Source organism: Scyliorhinus torazame, chromosome 10 (genome assembly GCF_047496885.1).
Source record: "Scyliorhinus torazame isolate Kashiwa2021f chromosome 10, sScyTor2.1, whole genome shotgun sequence".
Lineage (NCBI taxonomy): Eukaryota > Metazoa > Chordata > Chondrichthyes > Carcharhiniformes > Scyliorhinidae > Scyliorhinus > Scyliorhinus torazame.
The window spans coordinates 143,987,679-144,011,741 of NC_092716.1; the positions used below are offsets into that span (position 1 = coordinate 143,987,679).

Here is a 24,063-nt window from a genome sequence, read left to right on the forward strand (position 1 = left end):
GAATGTGGGGATTCAGCAATGGTAATGCTATTGAATGTCAAGGAGTGATGGTTAGATCCTCTCTTGTAGGAGATGGTCATTGCCTGGCACTTGTGTGGGACGAATGCAACTTGCCACTTGTCAGTCCAATCCTGGATATTGTTCAGGTCTTGCTGCATTTGGACGTGGATGGCTTCATTATCTGAGGAGTCACAAATGGTACTGAACATTGTGCAGTCACCTGCAAACATCCCCACTTCTGCCCTTATGGTTGAAGGGAGGTCATTGATGAAGCAGCTGAAGATGTTAACTATCTTCCTTTGTGCCAGGTATGACTCCAACCAGCGGAGAGTTTTCCATCTGAATCCGATTGACTCCAGTTTAGCTAGGGCTCTTAGGTGCCATATTCGGTCAAATGCTGCCTTGATGTCAAGGGCAGTCACTCTCAGCCTCACCTCTGGCATTCAGCTCATTTGTTTATGTTTGAAGCAAGGCTGTAATGAGGTCAGGAGCTGAGTGACCCTTGCGGAACCCAACTGAGTGTCCGCGAGCAGGTTATTGCTGAGTAAGTGCCGCTTGATAGCACTGTTGATGACTCCTTCCATAACTTTGCTGAGGATGGAGTGTAGACTGAAGGCGCTTGATGAATTGTACACCGCTATAAATAACAGTGAAACAGAATACCCGGTGGTCTTGTTCATTATTGCCAGGCCAACCTCAAGAGTGTACTGCCAAAATTCCACTAACACATCTTATGTCCCACCAGGGGCGCCAACATCCTTGACCACTGCTACATAAACATCAAGGGTACATACCGATCCATCCCCAGGCTGCCCTGTAGAAAATCGGACCAAAAGGCGGTGCTGCTTCTCCCAGCATACAAACAGAAACTTAAACAGGAGAATCTGGTTGAGAAGGTCATGCAATGCTGGACTGAGGCAACAGAAGCGCTCCTACGTGACTGCTTGGAGTCAGTGGACTGGTCCATATTTCAGAACTCGGCGGCCAACCGAAATGAGTGTGCCACCACCGTCAGAGACTTCACAGCATATGTGTAGAAGATTGCCTGCCAAAGAAGGTAGTACATATGTTCCCCAACCGGAAACCATGCTTTAAATCGGGACATTCACTCCCTACTGAAGGCCAGTTCTGAGGCGAGACAGGCGACCCTGATCTATGCAAGAAATCCAGGTATGAACTCTGCAAAGCCATCAGGGATGCCACGAGACATCCCTGACTTGGCAGACTAAGCTAGAGTCGCAGACTACGATATGGACACTCGCGGTTGTGGCAAGGCTTAAACAACATAATGAGCTACAAAGCAAAGCCAAGTAGAATCTCCAGCAGCAGCGCATCTCTCCCCGTTGAATTCAATGTATTTTATGCATGGTTCGAGTAGGAAACCATCAAACCGTTGTCAACTGCACCAGCAGCCATGGACACACCCATACCTACCGTCACAACTTCTGAAGTCAGATCGGCCTTCTTGAAAGTGAACCCATGGAAAGCAATGGATCCTGTCGGAGTCCCTGGTCGCGCACTCAGATCCTGCGCGGACCAACAGGCGGATGTGTTCGCAGACATCTTCAACCTTTCCCTACTCGATTCCGAGGTTCCCACCTGCTTCAAGAAGACCACCATCATACCAGTGCCAAAGAAGGATCAGGCAAAGTGTGTCAATGACTACCATTCGGTGGCCTCGACATCTATCATTACGAAGTGCTTTGAGAGATTGGTTATGAGACACATCAACTCCCAGAATGCCTTAATCCACTGCAATTCGCAAACCGCCACAACCGGTCTACAGCAGACGCCATCTTCCTGGCCCAACATTCATCCTTGGAGCATCTCGACAACAAGGACTCTTATGTCAGGCTCTTTTTCATTGACTATGACTCCTCCTTCAATACCATAATCCCAGCCAAGCTCAGAACAAAACTCCAAAACCTAGGACTTAGCTCCTCCCTCTGCAACTGGAACCTCGAATTCCTGACCCATAGACCACAATCAGTAAGGATAAACAACAACCCCTCCTCCACGCTAGTCCTTAATACTGGGGCCCGCAAGGCTGGGTACTTAGACCCCTACTATACTTCCTTTACACACATGACTGTGTGGCAAGATTTGGCTCCAACTCCATCTCAGCTTGCTGATACCAGACTATAGTGGGTCGGATCTCGACCAACGATGAGTCAAAATACAGGTGGGAAATAGAGAACCTAGTGGAGTGGTGTAACGACAACAATCACTCCTTCAACGTCAGGAAAACTATAGAGTTGATCATTGATTTCAGGAAGCAAAGTATCATACACACTCCTGTCTGCATCAATGCTGCCGAGGTGGAGATGGTTGACAGTTTCAAATTCCTAGGTGTGCACTTCACCAACTATTTGTCCTGGTCTACCCACGTTGACGCTACGACCAAGAAAGCACAACAAGAAAACCTATACTTCCTCAGGAACCTAAGGAAATTCGGCACATCCACATTGACTCTTACCAATTTTTACAGATGCACCACAGAAAGCATCCAATCTGGCTGCATCACAGCCTGGTGTGGTAACTGCTCAGCCTAAGACCATAGGAAGCCCGAGAGGGTTGTGAACACAGACCAGTCCATCACATGAGCTCGCCTCCCATCCATTGACTCTGCCTACACCTCCTGCTGCCTTGGGAAAACGGGCAGCATAATCAAAGACCCCTCCCACCCAGGTTATTCTCTTGTCCAATTTTTCCATCGGGCAGGAGATACAAAAGTCTGAGAACACTCACTAACAGGTTTAAAAACAGCTTCTTCCCCGCTGTTACCAGACTCCTGAATGATCCTCCAATGGACTGAATGGATCTTCCCTACTGAGTAGTACTACACTCCGTATGCTGACCCAATGCCTGTGCCTATGTATTTACATTGTGTATTTATCTATGTCCTATGTTTTTTCATGTATGGTACGATCAGATTGGACTGCACACAGAATAATACTTTTCACTGTACCTCAGTACACGTGACAATAAATCAAATCAAATCAAAATCAAATAATCTTTATTAGTGTCACAAGTAGGCTTACATTAACACTGCAATGAAGTTACTGTGAAAATCCCCTAGTCGCCACACTACGGCACCTGTTCGGGTACAGTAAGGGAGAATTCAGAATGTCCAATTCACCTGACAAGCAAGTCTTTCGGAACTTGTGGGAGGAAACCGGAGCACCCAGAGGAAACCCACGGAGACATGGGGAAAATGTGCAGACTCCACACAGGCAGTAACCCAAGCCGGGAATTGAACCCGGGTCCCTGGTGTTGTGAAGCAACAGTGATAACCACTGTGCTACCGTGCTGCCCATCAAATGGGGTGTTAATTGGCTGGGTTAGATTTGTCCTGTTTCTTGTGTATGGTGCATTCCTGGGCAATTATCCATATTACCAGGTAGATGCCATTGTTGCAGCTGTACTGGAACAGCTTGGCTAGGGATTCGGCAAGTTCTGGAGCACATGTCTTCAGTAGGACTGCTGGGATATTGTCAGGGCCCATCGCCTTTGCAGTGTCAAGTGCCTTCAGCCGATTCTCGATATCACATGGAGTGAATCGTATTGGCTGAAGACTGACATCTGTGATGCTGGGGACTTCTGGAGGAAACTGGGATGGATCATCCACTTGGCACTTCTTTTTTTTTTAGTAAACAATTTTAATGAGGTATTTTTGGCATTACAAACAACAACAATATTTTAAAAAACAGTACACACAGAACAAGAAAAATAGTGCAATCACCGACTCCCACCCCGCCAAGACCCGCCTAATTACCCTCCTCTTCTATGCTTCTACATTACCCACTTCCCCCTACTGACTATTAATTCTCCGCGAAGAAGTCGATGAATGGTTGCCACCTCCGGGCGAACCCTAACAATGACCCTCTCAAGGCGAACTTAATCTTCTCTAGGCCGAGGAAGCTGGATGTGGCAGGACTACAGATCAGATGCGTTCATTGTGGTATCGCTTAGCTCTGTCTATTACATGCTGTTTATACTGTATGGCACACAAGTAGTCCTATGTTGTAGCTTTTTGGTATGCCTGATGATGCTCCTGGCATGTTCTCCAGCACTCTTCATTGAACCAGGGTTGATCCCCTGGCTTGACGATAATGGTAGAGTGGGGAATATTCCGGGCCATGAGGTTGAATACAATTCTGCTGTTGCTGCTGATGGCCCACAGCGCCTCATTGATGCCCACTCTTGAGTTGCTAGATCTGTTTGAAGTCTATCCCATTTAGCTTGGTGGTAGTGCCACACATGGTGGAGGGTATCCTCAATGTGAAGTCGGGACTGTGTCTCCATAACAATTGTGTGGTGGTCACTTCCACTGATACTGTCATGGACAGATGAATCTGCAGCAGGCAGATTGGTGAGGATGAGGTCAAGTTTGTTTTTCCCTCTTGTTGGTTCCCTCACCACCTGCTGCAGTCCCAGTCTAGCAGCTATGTCCTTTAGGACCAGGCCACCTGTCTGTGGTGGTACTACTGAGTCACTCTTGGCGATGGACATTGAAGTCTCCCACTCAAAGCATATTCTGCCTCCTTGCCACCCTCAGTGCTTCCTCCAAAGGGTGTTCAACATGGAGAAGTACTGATTCATCAGCTGATGGTACGTGGTAATCAGCAGGAGCTTTCCTTGCCCATGTTTAACCTGAAGCCATGACACTTCATTGGGTCCAGAGTTGATGCTCATGTCTCCCAGGGCAACTCCCTCCCAACTGTACACCACTGTGTTGCCACCTCTGCTGGGTCTGTCCTGCCTGTCAGATAGGACATACCCAGGAATGGTGATGGTGGTGTCTAGGACATGGTATGTAATGTTTGATTCTGTGTGTTTGACTGTATCAGGCTGTTCCTTAACTCGTCTGTGAGACAGCTCTCCTGATTTTAGCACAAGCCCCAAATGTTAGTACGGAGGACTTTGCAGGGTCGGCAGGACTGGGTTTCCAGTGTCGTTTACAGTGCTTGATTCAATGCCGGGTGGTCTATCTCATCTATCCAGACCAGTGTGTATATCCTAATCTATCCAGATCAGTGTGTTCATACAAATCTATCCACACCAGTGTGAAAATCCCAATCTATCCAGACCACTGTGTACAATCTATCCAGGCCAGTGTGTACCATCTAAATCAAGCCAAACCAGTGTGTGTATCCCAATCTATCCAGACCAGTGTTCATCATCTGAATCTATCCAGACCAATGTGTATATCTCAACCTATCCAGAAAAGTGTGTACAATCTCAATCTATCCAGACCAGTGTGTACAATCTCATTCTACCCAGACCAGTGTGTATATCTCAATCTACCCAGACCAGTGTGTATATCTCAATCTATCCAGACCAGTATGTTTATCTCAATCTATCCAGAAAAGTGTGTACAATCTCAATCTATCCAGACCAATGTGTATATATAAATCTATCCAGCAAAGTGTGTACAATCTCAATCTATCCAGACCAGTGTGTACAATCTCAATCTATCCAGACCAGTGTGTACAATCTCAATCTATCCAGTTCAGTGTGTGCAATCTGAATCTATCTAGACATTTGCGTACCATTTCAATCTATCCAGCCCAGTGTACACCATCTCAATCTATCCAGACCATGTGTGCAGTCGCAATCTATCCAGACCAGTGTGTACAATCTCAATCTATCCAGACCAGTATGTACCATCTCAAACACTCCAAGCTCCTTTGTATACCTCAATCTAGCCAGACCAGTGTGTACTATCTCAACCTATCCGGACTAGTTTTTACCATTTGAATCTTTTCTGGCCAGTGTGTACCATCTCAATCTATCCAGGACACTGTGTACCATGTCCATCTATCCAGACCAGTGTCTATATCTCAAACTATCCAAACCAGTGTGTACTACTCAGTCTATGCATGCCAATGTGTCCTACCTCAATCTGTGGAGACAGTGTGTAGGATCTCAATCTATTCATGCCAGTGTACACCATCTCAATCTATCCAGACCAGTGAGTACAATCTCAATCTACCCAGACCAGTGTGTACAATCTCAATCTACCCAGACCAGTGTGTACAATCTCAATCTACCCAGACCAGTGTGTACAATCTCAATCTACCCAGACCAGTGTGTATATCTCAATCTATCCAGACCAGTATGTTTATCTCAATCTATCCAGAAAAGTGTGTACAATCTCAATCTACCCAGACCAGTGTGTACAATCTCAATCTACCCAGACCAGTGTGTATATCTCAATCTATCCAGACCAGTATGTTTATCTCAATCTATCCAGAAAAGTGTGTACAATCTCAATCTATCCAGACCAATGTGTATATATAAATCTATCCAGAAAAGTGTGTACAATCTCAATCTATCCAGACCAGTGTGTACAATCTCAATCTATCCAGTTCAGTGTGTGCAATCTGAATCTATCTAGACATTTGCGTACCATTTCAATCTATCCAGCCCAGTGTACACCATCTCAATCTATCCAGACCAGTGTGTACAATCTCAATCTATCCAGACCAGTATGTACCATCTCAAACACTCCAAGCTACTTTGTATACTTCAATCTAGCCAGACCAGCGTGTACCATCTCAACCTATCCGGACTAGTTTTTACCATTTGAATCTTTTCTGGCCAGTGTGTACCATCTCAATCTATCCAGGACAGTGTGTACCATGTCCATCTATCCAGACCAGTGTCTATATCTCAAACTATCCAAACCAGTGTGTACTACCTCAGTCTATGCATGCCAATGTGTACTACCTCAATCGGTGGAGACAGTGTGTAGGATCTCAATCTATTCATGCCAGTGTACACCATCTCCATGTATCCACATCAGTGTGCACCACCTCAATCAATCCAGACCAGTGTGTACCATCTCAATCTATCCAGACCAGTGAGTACCATCTCAATCTATTCGAGCCAGTGTGTACAATCTTAATCTATCCAGACCAGTATGTACCATCACAATCTATCCAAACCAGTGTGTACCATCTCAATCAATCCAGACCAGTGTGCACCAACTCAATCTATCTGGTCCAGTGTGTACCATCTCAACATATCCAGTCCAGTGTGTACCTTCTAAATCTCTCCAGACCAACATGTGCCATCTCAATCTGTCCAGACCAGCAAGTGCAATCTATCTAGGCCAGTGTGTACCATCTCACTCAGGCACGTGTGCACCATCACAAACATTCCTGGTTGGTGTGTATGTCGCAATCTTGCCAAGCCAGTGTGTACCATCTCAAACAATCCAGGCCTGTATGCAGCATCTGAATCTATCCAAGCAAGTGTGTACCATCTCAATTTATCCAGACCAGTGTGCAATTCTCAATGTTTGCAGGTTGGGTATACCATCTCAATCTATCCAGGCCTGAGTGTACTATCTCAATCTATCCAAGCCATGGAGTACCATCTCAATCTATCCAGAGCAGCGTGTACCGCCTCAATTTATCCAGACCAGTGTGCAACATCACAATATATCCTGGTCAGGGTGTACCATCTCAATCTATCCAGGCCAGTGTGTACCGCCTTATCTATCCAGGCCAGTGTTTACCATCGCAATTTATCCAGGCCAATATGCAACATCTAAATCGATCTAGGCCAGTGTGTACCATTTCAATCTATGCAGGCCAGTGTGTGCCATCTCAATATATCCAGGCCAGTGTGCAACATCTAAATCGATCTAGGCCAGTGTGTACCATTTCAATCTATGCAGGCCAGTGTGTGCCATCTCAATATATCCAGGCCAGTGTGCAACATCTAAATCGATCTAGGCCAGTGTGTACCATTTCAATCTATGCAGGCCAGTGTGTGCCATCTCAATATATCCAGGCCAGTGTGCAACATCTAAATCGATCTAGGCCAGTGTGTACCATTTCAATCTATCCAGGCCAGTGTGTGCCATCTCAATATATCCAGGCCAGTGTGTACCCTCTCAATCTATCCAGACCAATGTGTACCACAACAATTTATCCAGACCAGTGTGCAACATCTCAGTGTACCCAGGCCTGTGTGTATATCTCAATTTATCCATGCCAGTTTATCCCAACTCAATCTGTGGAAAGAGTGTGTAGGATCTCAATCTATTCATGCCAATGTGTACCATCTCAATCTATCCAGGCCAGTGTGCACCATCTGAATCGATCAAGGCCAGTATGTACCATCTCAAGCTATCCAGGCCAGTGTGCACCATCACAATCTATCCAGACCAATGTGCACCATCTCAATCCATCCAGACCAATGTGTACCATCACAATCTATCCAGACCAATGTGCACCATCTCAATCTATCCAGACCAATGTGCACCATCTCAATCTATCCAGACCAGTGTGCACCATCTCAATCTATCCAGACCTATGTGCACCATCTCAATCTATCCAGACCAATGTGCACCATCTCAATCTATCCAGACCAGTGTGCACCATCTCAATCTATCCAGACCAATGTGCACAATCTCAATCTATCCAGACCAGTGTGCACCATCTCAATCTATCCAGACCAATGTGCACCATCTCAATCTATCCAGACCAGTGTGCACAATCTCAATCTATCCAGACCAGTGTGCACCATCTCAATCTATCCAAACCAGTGTGTACCATCTCAATCTATCCAGACCAGTGTGTACCAGTGCAATCTATCCAGACCAGTGTGCACCATCTCAATCTATCCAGACCAGTGTGTACCAGTGCAATCTATCCAGACCAATGTGCACCATCTCAATCTATCCAGACCAGTGTGCACCATCTCAATCTATCCAGACCAGTGTGTACCAGTGCAATCTATTCAGATCAATGTGCACCATCTCAATCTATTCAGACCAATGTGTACCAGTGCAATCTATCCAGACCAATGTGCACCATCTCAATCTATCCAAACCAGTGTGTACCAGTGCAATCTATCCAGACCAGTGTGCACCATCTCAATCTATCCAGACCAATGTGCACCATCTCAATCTATCCAGATCAATGTGCACCATCTCAATCTATCCAGGCCAGTGTGTACCAGTGCAATCTATCCAGACCAATGTGCACCATCTCAATCTATCCAGACCAATGTGCACCATCTCAATCTATCCAGACCAATGTGCACCATCTCAATCTATCCAGACCAATGTGCACCATCTCAATCCATCCAGACCAATGTGCACCATCTCAATCTATCCAAACCAGTGTGCACCATCTCAATCTATCCAGACCAATGTGCACCATCTCAATCTATCCAGACCAATGTGCACCATCTCAATCTATCCAGACCAATGTGCACCATCTCAATCTATCCAGACCAATGTGCACCATCTCAATCTATCCAAACCAGTGTGTACCATCTCAATCTATCCAGACCAGTGTGCACCATCTCAATCTATCCAGGCCAGTGTGCACCATCTCAATCTATCCAGACCAATGTGCACCGTCTCAATCTATCCAGACCAGTGTGTACCATCTCAATCTATCCAGACCAATGTGCACCATCTCAATCTATCCAGACCAGTGTGCACCATCTCAATCTATCCAGACCAATGTGCACCATCTCAATCTATCCAAACCAGTGTGTACCAGTGCAATCTATCCAGACCAGTGTGCACCATCTCAATCTATCCAGACCATTGTGCACCATCTCAATCTATCCAGACCAATGTGCACCATCTCAATCTATCCAGACCAGTGTGCACCATCTCAATCTATCCAGACCAATGTGCACCATCTCCAGCTATACAGACCAATGTGCACCATCTCAGTCTATCCAAACCAGTGTGTACCAGTGCAATCTATCCAGACCAATGTGCACCATCTCAATCTATCCAGACCAGTGTGTACCAGTGCAATCTATCCAGACCAGTGTGCAACATCTCAATCTATCCAGACCAGTGTGTACCAGTGCAATATATCCAGACCAGTGTGCACCATCTCAATCTATCCAGACCAATGTGTACCAGTGCAATCTACCCAGACCAATGTGCACCATCTCAATCTATCCAGACCAGTGTGTACCAGTGCAATCTATCCAGACAAGTGCTAGCCAGGTTATCTCTGTCCAGACTGACACATAACATCTTAACTGCAGCAAGAAGTTGCATTGTTCTGGTGTCTTTAAGATTGTAAAATGTGTGCTTCAGAGGGCTGTTATCAAACCAGAATTTAGCACCAAGTCACATGCATTGATATTAGGACAGATGGCCAAGGGAGTTGAAGAGCTGGAGTAATGAGAGGAAGTGGGGGAAGGTATTTCAGGAGGGTTTTTTGTGAGATCAGGCATGACATTGGGTGATGTGGATAGTGCTTGGCAGTCAGAACCTTAGTACATCTTCATTTACAGACAGAGAATGTACATGAGAATTGTGACATTTGATATTTTAAACTATTTGGTTTTGAAGTGGAGCACGCACATTCTTTTCAATCTGATGAAAGCAAAAATCTTCAGCCAGTCCAGTAGTATGGCAGCAGTACACTGCCTCCATCTGGAATGCAGTTAGGTTATGTATTCTAGTTCTCCAGACATTACTTCCAAAACTTCCATGAATATCTGTGAGGTCTCACTGTAGACTAAACACCGGAATGGAAGGTGGTACACTGATACAATGGTACATGGTGCTATGTCAATGCACAATGCTGCTTTTAACTTTTTTCCTTTTGATATAAAAATTCAATTGCAGTCAATAAAATCTCATATGAACACGAATGCACTTCAGAGTAAATAGATATACACTTACTGCATTGATACAATTTGTTTATCTTCATAACATCTAGTTCACTGAGCCCAGGAGCAAATCCAATCGGTATGTTTTGATTTCTTTTTGGTAGCATGGTAGGCTGGTTAGATTTGGCAAGATAGTATCTGCAATCAAAAAATATATTGAATTTGCAAAAAACATCAACCTTTTCATTCTGCATTCAATGCTTAAACCATTCTCATATTATTACTCTTCTTAATCTCAAAAACTATTCTGTATGGATTGCATTATTTATTATTTGTAAATAAAGCAATTATGAGGCATAAGTCCAATCTCAAACAAGTTAAGCTTTATTAGTTGGTCTATTATTTTTATCCTGTTAAATGAGTCTTCATCAGACCCACAGCTTCTTCCGGTGTCACCTTTAATGAAAAAAATGTGAATGTTAGCAGTAGAATGGTGGCAACTCACATTTTGGGAAAGAAGTTTAACACCCTAACAACTGGTAGTGTGGGAGCTGGTGTGAGGGGGTGTCAGAGTGGTGGTTATAAATTTACTGATATCTAAGGATGGAACACAACTGTGGTAACGCAGCCCCTTTAAGGGGCAAGTCTCAACGGTCCACATGACCGGCTTGGGGCCTATCGCGCAGGAGCGTGCGAACCCCATCCAATGGGGAAAAGTGTAGGGCCCTGGAGGGCAGTCTGGAGGCGGGAGCCAGAGAGTGAAGACCTGTTTAGTGACTCTGTGTCTAGTTTACCTTTACTTGTTATCAATAAACCCTTGTGTTATAACCTGCCCAGATCCTATTGGTTGGGGTCAATGTTGTATTTTAGGGTCAATCAACTAAATAGAAGAACAGAAATTAACTGATGGATAAATTAAAAGGGGCCGCTCCTAAAAATCAAATGGAGCACAGCTCAAAAAGAACATAAAGGAACGGAAACTTAAAAACATGAAATCAAAATGTGAAAACTGCAGTCGTGGTTACTCCATGTTGTATTTTAGCAGTGCATCTGTATAAGCAGAGCTGGCCAATGTGGTGCTGCCTAGAGTAGGAATCAGTAGTAAACTGCTGGTACTGTGTTGTAAAGAAAGTTATTTTCTGTTTGACACTACAAATCCATGCTGGATACTTTGTGGCCCTCACAAAACCTTGTTCGGTTTTCTTGGAAGTCTCCAGAGTATTGCGTCGAGCCATCATTGGCGATGAGTGTAAGTCGGATCAATCACAAGTCCTCATTAGTTCAGAATTCGAGGGGAAAGAATTGAAAAGCATCGAGGGCATCATAAACCAGTGAGTGAAAAATGCCCACGATTGGGAAGCTCAATCCATTCGAAAAGGGTGAAGAAGAATGGACTCAGTGTACAGAGTGGCTCTGCTACTTTTTTTGCTGCAAGCAAAATAATGAGGGAGGCCCCAGACCTCCAACCTTATAAGGAATTTGAAGTTCCTGGAAGCTCCAAAAACGAAATAATTTGACGTTTGTGAAAGAGAACTTCAACCCCAGACCCTCAATCGTACTACTGCACGACAAGTTTAATTTGACTGTCAGGAACCCAGGATAGACAATTTCCATCTTTGTTGTCAGACTTTGCCAATTGGCTGAGCATTGTGAGTTTGGCACAGTGCTTAGCGATACGCCAAGCAATTGCTTAATGTGTGCTTTTAGCAACATATTTGTGCAGAAGAAGCATCTGAGTGAAACAAAGATTTCTTTAGACAAGGCAAGTGAAATAGCTCAGGCAAACGAGTGTGCCGAGAGGGGCTCGTCAGAGCTTCAGAGCATTCACGAGTGTAAGGTGAACCAGCTGTGGGGCGGTATAGCTGCATGGCGCGCAGTCAGGTCAACAGACACAGGGCAAGCAGCACTGGTGCTCCCATGGCAGAGCCAGAGCAAAGGCGATCTAGGAATTCTACGGAGGCCCCGATGACCCAGGAATTAGCCGGAGATGGGAATGCCCCTGCAGTAGTGGACAAATTTTAGACAATCATCCATGGATGGCAATTCTGCCAACTCAGAGGCGGAGGAGCTGGTTGGGGGACTAAGGTGGTTCTTGACGCCAAGAAAATCCCTTGACAGATTGACATTGTGATGAACTTATGGACTCTCTCCCTTTGTGTTTCTGTATCAACGTATCCTGTACATATGTTATTAAGGGATGTAAGGGGGGGGAGGGGGATGCGGTAGTATCCCCTTTCACGGGCGAGCCTTCGTGACTAACTATCACGTGGGAGCAGTGAACCCCGACCATTGGGAAAAAAGTGCAGGACCTTGGGTTCAGGGGCCCATGTACTGTGGACTTGCGAGCCAGAGAGTGAAGACCTGTTTAGTGACTGAGCACCTGCATATAGTTTATCTTTACTTGTTATTAATAAACCTTTGTTCAGTTATACTGGAAGTCTCCAGAGAACTGCGTTGAGCCACCACAACAATCCAACTCCAAGGGCTAACCTGGAGGTTGCTAGTGGGATCCTATAATAAATCTGGAACTGAAAGCTGGACTCAGTAATTGCCAGCATGAAAATATCATCAGTCATTATAAAAACCCATTTGGTTCACTAATCCTATTTAGAAAAGAAAATCAGCCATTATTGCCTGGTCTGGCCTACATGTGACTCCAGATTCACAGCACGGTGCTTGACTCTTAACTGTCCTCTGAAATGGTCTAACAAACCATTCAGTTGTACCAAGCCATTGACGCTTATGTTTTTTTAAAATTGAGAGTACCCAATTAGTTTCCAATTAAGGGGCAATTTAGCGTGGCCAATCCACCTACTCTGCAAATCTTTTGGCTGTGGAGGTGAAACCCACGCAGACACAGGGAGAGTGACCCGGGGCAGGATTGAACCAGGGTCCTCAGCGCCGTGCCATTTGTAAGTTATGTAACCTATTATGTAATGTTATGTAACAGTTATGTAACCTGCAACCAGAACGGGAGGCCTCACTCTCCACGTCCTGGGAGGCACTGAAGGCGGTGATCAAGGGCAAAACCATAGCTTATAGGGCCCTTAGGGACATTAAATACTTGAGGTGGACCGGCGGTACTTCATGGCCCCAACCATGAAACTTCTGCGGAGAGGAAAAAGCTGCAGATGGAATTTGATCTGCTTTCCACAAGGGAGGCAGTCCACTAGCTCCACCAGGCACAACATGGAGACAAGACCAGCCGCATGCTGGCACATAAGTTGGGAAAACAGGCAGCCGTGAAAGAGGTAGCACAAGTTAGGGACAGAAACAGTTGGGTGGGAGCAGATCCAAACAAGGTTAACGAGGCCTCTGCAAACTTCTATCAAGGACTATAAGCCTCCAAATCCTCAGAGGGGGACTCGCTGATGAACAGTTCCTTGACAGACTAGATATATCAGTGGTGGGGGAGGACAGGAAACAAGCACCGCTAGAGCTGGGCGAAATCATGGAAGGCATAAATTCCATGCAGTCAGGGAGAGTGCCAGGACCGGATGGGTTCCCAGTAGACTTTTACAAAAAATTTGCAGCAGAGCTGGCCCCGCACTTACGGGAGATGTTCAACGAATTACTGCCAAAGGGGGCCCTGCCTCCCATGCTGGCCCAGGCCTTGATCTCCAAAAAGGTCAAAGACCTGACAGAGTATGGAGCATACAGACCCATCTCTCTTAAACACTGATGCAAAAGTCCTAGTGAAATTGCTGGGACATCTAGAGAGCTGCTTGTCAGAAATGATCGCAGAAGATCAGACCAGGTTTGTCAAGGGCAGACAACTAACAACAAACATCAGACGCCTAATCAATGTAATAATGACCCCATCCGGGAGAGGATACCAGAGGTCATTGTCTCCCTGGACGCTGAGAAAGCCTTTGATTGAGTCGAATGGAGGTACCTCATGGGGGTACTTGAACGGTTTGGGTTTGGAGCAGTATTCACTGTGTGGGTGAAGCTCCTAAGTAGCGCTCTGACAGTGAGCGACGGATGAACGTCACCAGTTCTGAATACTTTTGGCTGCACAGAAGAACGAGGCAAGGTGCCATTATCCCCGCTCCGTCCGCACTAATTGAACCACTGGCCATCGCCCTTAGATCGGCAAAAGTGGTGGACGGGCATTCGGAGAGGGGGCAGAGAACATAAGAGTCTCGCTCTATGCAGATGACCTGCTGCTCTAAGTGTCGAACCTTCTGGCCAGCATGGGAAAGATTATGGGACTTCTGAGGGAGTTCGTGTCTTCTCAGCATACAAACTCAACCTTGGAAAGAGCGAAATCTTCCAGGTGAACCGGAAGGGAGCAGTGGAGCTGGAAAAACTACCGTTTAAAGTGACCCAAATGAAATTCAGTTACCTGGGGATGCAAGTGGCTCACAGCTGGAATAGGCTCCACAAATGGAGCCTATCCAACCTGATGGAGAAGATGAAGGGGGACCTGCAAAGATGGGACCCACTCCCTCTTTTGCTGGCAGGAAGGATACACAGTTAAACTGAACATGCTGCCTAGGTTCCTCTTTATATTCCAATCTTCATCCCCAAATCCTTCTTCACCAGGGTCGACAAGTTAATTATGGCCTTAGTGTGGGAAAGTGGAGGGGTTCCTCGGATACGCAGGACCATCTTACAGTGAGGGCAACATGTGGGAGGCCTCGTCCTACCAAACCTCCTATTCTACCACTGGACAGCAAATGAGGAGAGGGTAAGGGGGTGGCTAAGGGAACCAGAGATGACTGGGTCCGATTGGAGGTGGCCTCCTACAAGGGGACGTCTCTCCAGGCACTGGCCGCTGCACCACTCCCAGCCCCCCCACACGCCCCCCCACACACACACACTCCAGGAGCCTGGTGGTAGTGGTCAATTTAAGGACAGGGGGCGGGATTCTCCGCAATCGGCATGATGTCCGCCGACAAAAACGGTACGAATCAGTCTGGCATCGCGCCGCCCCAAAGGTGCGGACGTCCCCGCATCTTGAGGGGCCGAGCCCTCACCTTGAGGGGCTAGGCCCGCGCTGGACTGATTTCCGCCTGGGCCAGCTGGCGGAAAAGGCATTTGGTGCCCCGCCAGCTGGCGCGAAACTGACTTTGCCGGGCGGAGCATGCGCGGGAGCGTCAGCGGCCGCTCACGGCATCCCCGCGCATGCACAGTGGAGGGGGTCCCTTCCGCCTCCGCCATAGTGGAGACCATGGCGAAGGCGGAAGGAAAAGAGTGCCCCCACGGCACAGGCCCGCCCGCCGATCGGTGGGCCCCGATCGTGGGCCAGGTCACCGTGGGGGCACCCTGCTGGGGCCAGATCGCCCTGCCAGGACCCCCCAGGACCCCGGAGCCCACCCGCACCGCCTTGTCCCGCCGGTAAGAGAGGTGGTTTGATTCTCGCCGGCGGGGCAGGCATTCCAGCAGCGGGACTTCGGCCCATCCGGGCCGGAGAATCGCCGGGGGGAGCCCGCCCCTGCCGTATATCCGGTGCCGGAGAATTCGTCAACCAGTGGGGGCAGGATTCATGCCAGCCCCCGGCGATTCTCCGACCCGGCGGGGGGTCGGAGAATCCCGACCAGGGAACCAGTTCCATCGTCATTTCAAGCTTGGTGAGATGTCCATAGAGGGCCCCATCTGCAACAACCGCAGCTTCAAACCAAAGATATACACCACATTTGGGACATGGAGGGATGACAGGGAGATACTGAGAGTGAAGGACAGGTACGTGATCGAGACACTGGCTTCTCTGAACTCTCAGAGGCTCCACTCCCAAAAAGGAACGAGCTCAGATACCTGCAGATGCGGAACTTTCTCTGCAAAGAGACAAAAAACTTTCCCCCAGACACACATTTCTGGACACAATGGTAGGGCTGGACTGGTTAGGGGCAGCAAATGTGTCAACATCTATGGACAACTCATAGAAAAGGTTAGGAGCCCACTGGACGAGATCATATGGAAGTGGGAGGAGGAGCTGCACATGGAGATAGGTGGAGGACTCTGGGTCAAGGCACTGAGCAGGATCAACTCCATCTCCTCTTATGCCAGGCTAAGCCTGATGTAGCTCAAGATGGTGCACAGAGTGCACCTTACTAAGACACACATGAGAGGGTTCTTCCCAGAGGTGAAGGACAGGTGTGAGTGGTATCGGGGGGGCCCGGTCAACCACACCCATATGTTCTGTCCTGTCCCATAGCAAGGGAGCTCTGAACGGCATTTTACGAGGCCATGTCCAGGGCCTTGGGGGTCAAGATGGAGCCGTGCCCATCTGTGGCGGTCTTCGGGGTGTCAGTGCATCCAGAACTCTGGACAGGGAAGGAGGCGAATGCCCTGGCCTGTCCTTACTGATCGGCAGGTGGAGACATCTGCTAGGCTGGAAGTCGGCAGTGCCACCAAGGCCTTGGAGTGGCTCTCAGACCTGGCCGGGTTCCTGAAACTGGGGAAAAAAAATTCTCAGTAAGGAGGTCCAAGGAGAGATTCCACAACACGTGGAAGAAATTCACAAACCTCTTCACAGACCTGTTCACAACCAGCAACTAACTGGGTTAGGGGGAGAGCAGATGGGAAGGGAGGGATAGAAAGGGAAGGTAGGAAGGAAGAGCAGGAAGCGCGCTTGGATGAAAGGGAGCTCGCGTATAGCAGAGAAGAAACAGGGAAGAAGGCCATTCGCAGGAGGGGACACCGACCCCTCCCATACGTGTCAATACGGGGAGGCGAATCATCCTTTTTTTATAGTCAACAAGTTTTAAATATTAGTTTAAGTTGTTACACAACCAAAACAGTCATCACCTAAAGCGAAAAGGGCATTTACAAGTACATCAATTCCTCATCCTTTCCTTCTGAATTTCTTTTAATGCATTTTAATCAACATCCAATCCCTCATCAATACACATTTTTGGCTGGTGACAAACAAATGTTTAGGTGGTGTCAGTCTCAAATGGTCTTGCTGAATCAGAGTGGCCGATGGCAATATTCACTTCTTTAATATTTTACTTGCAGCAGATTTTGACAGCAGATTCCTTCTTAGTAACACCCTTGATCACACATACTGCCACCGTTTGTCTCATGTCATGACCGAGTGGTGGGTATTCAGAGAGCTCTCCACACACATGGCTTGGTTGAAGTCAATTCTATGATGGCTGCATCGCCAGACTTAACGGATTTTGGGCAATCTTCCAATTTCTTGCCAGAATGACAGTCAATCTTCTCCTTTAATTCACTAAACTTGCAGGCAATGTGGGCAGTACGGCAATCAAGTACTGGGACATAGCCAGCACAAATCTGTACAGGGTGATTCAGGATATGACCTGTGCAACAAAGGCAGACGCTTCCATTGGTGGATCTACTTTGCTGTCACCAGTAACATTACCCTGATGGATATCTGTAATGGAAACATTCTTCACATTGAAACCAACGTCGTCACCGGGTAAGGCTTCCTGAAGGGCTCCGTGATGCTTTTCCACAGATTTCACTTAGAGATAATATTAGTAGGAGCAAATTGCACCACCATACCAGGCTTCATAACACCGGTCTCAACTCAACCCACTGGTACTGTACCAATGCCACCAATCTTGTAGACATCCTGCAAAGGGAGACAAAGTGGTTTGTCTACAGGGCGTTCTGGAGGTTGAATGTTGTCCAAGGCCTCCAAAAAAGTGTGTCCCATGATCTTGCCTTCTTTCTTAGTAATCTTCCAACCTTTGAACAAGGACATATTTGAACTGGTTTCCAGTATATTGTCGCCATTCCAACCAGAGATGGGGACAAAAGCTACAGTAGCTGGATTGTAGCCTTTCTTCTTGATGTATGTGGTGACTTCCTTTGTGATTTCCTCATATTGTTTTGTCCTGTATGGTGGTTCAGCAGAGTTCACCTTGTTGATACCAATAATGAGCTGCTTCACACCCAGGGTGTAGGCCAGCAGAGCATGATCTCTAGTTTGTCAATTCTTTGATATACCAGCTTCAAAGACACCCACACCAGCAGGAACAATCAGCACAGCAGTCAGTCTGTGATATTCCAGTAATCGTGCTCTGAATAAAGTCCCTGTGTTCAATGATGATGATGTAGTACTTTGAATTTTCAAATTTCAAGAGAGAGATGAGTAGGGTAATACCACGTTCATCGTTCAGCTTATCCGAGACCCAGACATATTTGAAGGATCCTTTACGCATCTTAGCTGGTTCCTTTTCAAATTTATCAATGGTTCTCTTATCAATTCCACCACATTTGTAAATTAGATGGCCAGTGGTTGTAGATTTACCAGAGGCGACAAGTCCAATGGCAACAATCTTGATGTACACTTTTTCCTTTCTCATTTTCAAGTTGCCGTGAATTAGTTTATCGGTGGAGCTGGACACCTCCCTCGGTTGACTCGGAGACTAAAGGCGAGGTGAACCATCCTAAACTCCCTCAAATATTCAAGGGGGTAACAGGACTCCCCACCCCCAACAAAACTAAAGTAATTGTAAACAACATGAAGAGTCCTTGCAGTAACTGTAAATACTTATGTAAATTTGTGCATGATGCACAATCAATTACTTGAGAGACAAGGAGAGTCATACTAATCAGCTAGAACTGTACCCAGTAGCTTCGATACAGAAAGTGAAGGCTGCTGGGACGGCATTGGTTCTTATACCCCGCCTCTCAGCGCGGAGCTATGTACATTGGCCAACGGTAGACTCCTAGGTCTAGCCAATGGGCATCCACCTCTCAGGTACTGCAATACCTGGTATTACCACAGTGCATAATTCTTATTAGTAAATGTTAAAAGTCCCAATAAGAACACCTTAAAAAAAAAACTGTATAATACACACTAATGTAAATAAGGTTGGGAATGATAGCACTGGGACTGCTGTCACAGGCGCGGCGGCAGTGTGTGATAACAGTTCCCCCACAGGGATTGTAACATGAATTCCATATAGAATGTATAATGTTAATTTTAAAATATTGCTCATGAATATAATGTAAAAATGAATGTAACACTTACTTTCCAAAATGCATAACTGAATTATAATCATATGGTGTGCCCAAATTATTAGAGTCTTCTTTGTCAAAATATTTTTCCATGCCTGGAAAAGGAACACACAGCAAAATGAATTGAAATAAGATACTTTTCAGTATCTCAACATTTCTGACTGTTACTGAATGAGACTGCTGTTCCCTGCTTACATATGATGTCATCTTCTCCCTGTTAAGACAGGAAAGTAAATATAAATACATACCTATGGAAAATGTGAAAAAGGAGAATAAAAATATTTTTTAAAAATAAATAAATACATACCTACGTTGACCGGCTGCTTTGTAAAAGCATTGTTTTAAAATGTACAAGGCTTTACCCTGACTAACACTGACTCACACCAGAGGAATTTCTAACACTTAGACAAACCAGCAGAGTCTTGTCTTTTTAAAAATTGCTAATGTCACTTCCTGGAGTTGCATAAAGCTTCCTTGCATTTCTGATGAAGAATTATGGACATCAAAGATTGGACACGATTTACCGGCCATGTCCCGCTGGACTCGGAGTGGGACGTGGCCAGTAGATCCCGGGAGAGGCCTCTGCCAGGATTCCCAACGATCATTACACCTCGTGGGATCTAACGAGATCTCGTGAGGCATCAAGATCTGGATCCCACTCATTGTGGGCGGAACCCAGACCTGATGAGTTAAGTGAATTTAAAGCTCACTTAAGTCTGCTGACACCAGATCAAACCAGCTCTCAGGAACTACTGGCCTCGCCAAGGAGACCCCAGTTGAGTGCCGTTTAGCACTGATCCCCACAAACAGGGACCAGGCGGAATAGCACTTGTGGGAGTCTCCCAATCGGAGACCCCTGGGTGGTTGGTATCTGGGCAGGGTGGTACACTGGCACTGATGTCACCTGGCACCTTCGCACTACCAGCCTGGCACCTGCCCAGGTGGCACTGCCAGTCTGGAAGAGCCTGCAGCGCTGAGGTGGCATTTTGGCCAATGCTGGGGATTGGGTCTGGGGGTGCCCTGCCCATGAGGTGGGGTGAGGGTGGGGCGCAAGGACCCCCCCCCCACCAGGTGAGTTGGGGGGGGGGTCCTGGGGTTGTGTTGGGGGGTTGAGAGATCGGAGTGCCATTTTCTCTCCCTGCACTGGTGAGCTGAGCTCCTCAGTGCAGGAAATGCGACTGAATGCAACCTCGGCGGTGAGTTCCCTCTTGAGGCCCGAAAAAAAGAGTGCCGTTAGATCGCAGGGTCCAGCAGCGGAATTATTCCTCTAATCCCGCACAGAACTGACCTTTTTTTTTGTTTAGATCACGCCCATCGTGTCTCCAAGGACAAAAGCAGCTGTTTGTGACTCCTAATATCCAATGTGGTGTTAATGGTCTGACCATTACCTGTCCCCAAAAACAATGGGTGGGATTTTTCTCCCTCTCCGCGGTGTGTTCTGCAGTGGCGGAGGACAGCTCACCAGTGGCCAGTTGCAGGATCTTCCGGTCACACCAGTCAACGGGGATTCCCGCTGAATGCACCACTAGCCACAGCGAAATCCGCGGCGGGGGTGTGCTGTTGGTGGGACTGAAAAATGCCACCAGCGTGACCAGCCGTAAAATCTCATCCAATGGTTTTTAAAAGGGGGCCTTGTTAGCCAACCCAAAACCATACTGTCAATGATTGAGACTTGAGCTGTCTGAATTCTTTGAATTAATAAGCTGTTGGGTCTTAATTTCAGACCTCCGAAGAGAATAGGACACCAGGCTGCATCCTGTGTCTGTCTATCATCTTAGCATTGAACAGGAAGCAGCAAAAGGAGCTCTGTTCAGGTACAATCGCCTGGCTCTCATCTCCACTGTTGTCAACTGGAACATTGGAACTGGTGCCTTCAAATCAAATTCAAATCTACATGTCTTCTCCCCGCATGGGAGTCTCACTTCTAGAAAGACAGATCACCCTGAAACAGGTAACCAACCTACCCTCTGAAGAAACACCCCATTAGACTTTTCATTCTCAATTCTGGACTCGGGTAAAACCATAACTTGTATTTTTATTGAGATCTGGCTCTGTACCCCTTTCTTTCCCTTATCTTTCTTTTATTGTACAAGCAAAAGGAATGGACTTTGCAAAATACCTTTCTCATGTTTTGTGTGTGTGTGAAATAAATCAATCCCTTTACTTTATCTTATCTTGAGTTTGCTATGTGAGTTATTGGGTTGGGAAAATATACCACCATTTATAAAGGGAAATTTAAAAAATCAAAAACACTTTTCTATTTTCGGATCGGTAATGAGAGGAGAAATCAATGCTGTTCAAATTAATCCCCCTCCATTTACTATTTATTAATTCAAAGACTTGACTTTGCAACTGAAAACAGCTGACTGTTGGTGAGGCAGGCAAAGGTATTCAATTGGTTCCACTGCTACCTACAGTCCAGTAGTGCAAAAATTAGATTTAATGAACCAGTAAAAATTGAGGATCACAAATCAGAATGACATTTCAATTCTGTTAGCATTGAATTTTGAAACAACTTTCAGAACTGAAACATCAGCTAAGAGAATCATGAAAGGATCATTGACGACCAAGATATCAATGACATATAGAAGGAGGCAAATAGATTTCAGCTAAGGTGGAAGGTTAGCTATGTTTCTGGGAAGAGTGGCAATGGATAGAGCATTGTAGATATTAGAGTTAGTGGCTGGTTTATATTTAGTTAGTGGCCAATATTTGTTGTATTTGTAATATGTAATATTGCTGATTGGAGTATCTGATTTAAAAGGTGTGATCTCTGACTAATCAGACTACAACCACAATGTTTCAAAGATTATGGCATCACAAAATCTGGATGCACTTGAGTAACTTGGAAAGCCCAATCAGGAAATAAGCGCACATACGAACATTTATTAACAAACGAATGACAGGGTGGCCACACTCCAATCTGTCTTTCCTACGGTTGTTGAGCAAAAACTAGGGGTGGGATTCTCCGTCCCGCCGCACCTGGGGCTGGATTCTCCACCTCGCCGCACCACATTTCTGTTTTACCCCACCGGCAGGATACTCCGTTACGCTGGCTGGTCAATGGAGTTTCCCATTGTGAGGCAGCCCCACGCTGTCGGGAAACCCCCAGCTGCAGGCAAAATGGAGCATTCCGCGGCGGAGAATCCAGCCCCAGATTTCTGGTGCGGCATGCTTTCGGGATTCTCCGTTTCGCCGGCTGGTCAATGGGGTTTCCCATTATGGGGTAGCCCCACACTGTCGGGAAACTCCCAGGCTGCTGGCAAAATGGAGAATCTCGAAGGTGGGGAATTCAGCCCGAGGTATGTGACTGTGATAAAACAATATAAATATGTAATGCCAAATATATCAGCAGAATCTTCCATTCATGAGACAATTTGGTAGAGGATATTTAGAATCATGAACGGTTTTGCTAAATAAGAACAATGGAAGAATCAGAAGAGACAGATTTAAAGTGATTGTCAAAGAAAACAGCTTTTATACAGTGAGATGGTGTGATCAGCAATGCCTTGTCTAAAAGGCTGATGGAAGCATATTCAAAAGAAAATTGGATAAATACTACAAAGGAAAAGAATTACAGAGCTATAGGCAGCGAATAGGTCAATGGGGACTGCTTTGAAGCTTAACCAAGGAGCCAAAGGCAGGATGAGTTGAATGGTTTCATCATGCAGTATATCATTCAATGATGCCATGATCCTATTGCAAGATCACAGGTTGATTTAATGCAGCATCTAGTATGTGAGCCACATTGGCTAGAGGTTGTCTTCCTCTGGTTCAGCCACCGATATGTAATCATTATTGAGCCAAGCCTGCAGAGGAAGGGCTGGAATTCTCCAGCTAATGTACCAAGTTCCAAGTATAACTTCAAGGGGGCTTCAGTGGAAGTCCTAAGGAAAATTGTCCAGTTGTTTTGAGTTTTAGGATGAATCTGATTTGAACTGTAGGAAGCATAATTTCCGTACACCCTCATAGGTTGAGGACGGGAGATCTTCTTAAGTTGAGAGTTCCTACTGCTGGGCTGAAAAGGATCCAGTGCTTTATTGGCAACTAATATGCTCAATGGGATGAGATATAGGACTGCCATAGTGCATATTTGAACACCACTGATAAAGTCCAGGTCAAGCAAAGGACTTGATTGAACACTCAGCAGACTGCATCCCCTTACTCAGTGATGCACTTGTAATGTTGCCTAACACTAGGAAACATTCTGTCCAGCATTTTGTCCCATGTTAATGAAACATAGAAACTAGGAGCATGAGGAGGCCATTCGGCCTTTCACGCCTGTTCCGCCATTCATTATGATCATGGCTGATCCTCTATTTCAATGCCATATTCCAGCTTTCTCTCCATACCCCATTAAAATCTGAAAAAAAATCTCTTGTTTCTTGAATACATTCAGTGACTTGACCTCCACAGCCTTCCATAGCAGAGAATTCCACAGGTTCACTATCCTTTGATTGAAGAGACTTCTTCATATCTCAGTACTAAATGGTCTACCTGAGACTGTGTCCCCTGGTT

The 24,063-nt window shown here is 46.2% G+C and overlaps 1 long non-coding RNA gene and 1 pseudogene across 1 annotated transcript in view; both read right to left on the reverse strand.

The window, feature by feature from the left end:
• LOC140384882 (uncharacterized) overlaps window positions 1-19,672 on the reverse strand; it is a 29,149-nt gene extending 9,477 nt beyond the window's left edge. The window contains exons 1-2 of the long non-coding RNA XR_011933194.1: window positions 19,559-19,672; window positions 10,679-10,803 (exon numbers count right to left, since the gene is read on the reverse strand). This is a non-coding gene — a long non-coding RNA (uncharacterized lncRNA). The remainder of the gene's footprint in view (window positions 1-10,678; window positions 10,804-19,558) is intronic.
• Window positions 17,543-18,887, reverse strand: LOC140430958 (elongation factor 1-alpha 1 pseudogene; annotated as a pseudogene).
• Window positions 19,673-24,063: the final 4,391 nt, after the last annotated feature.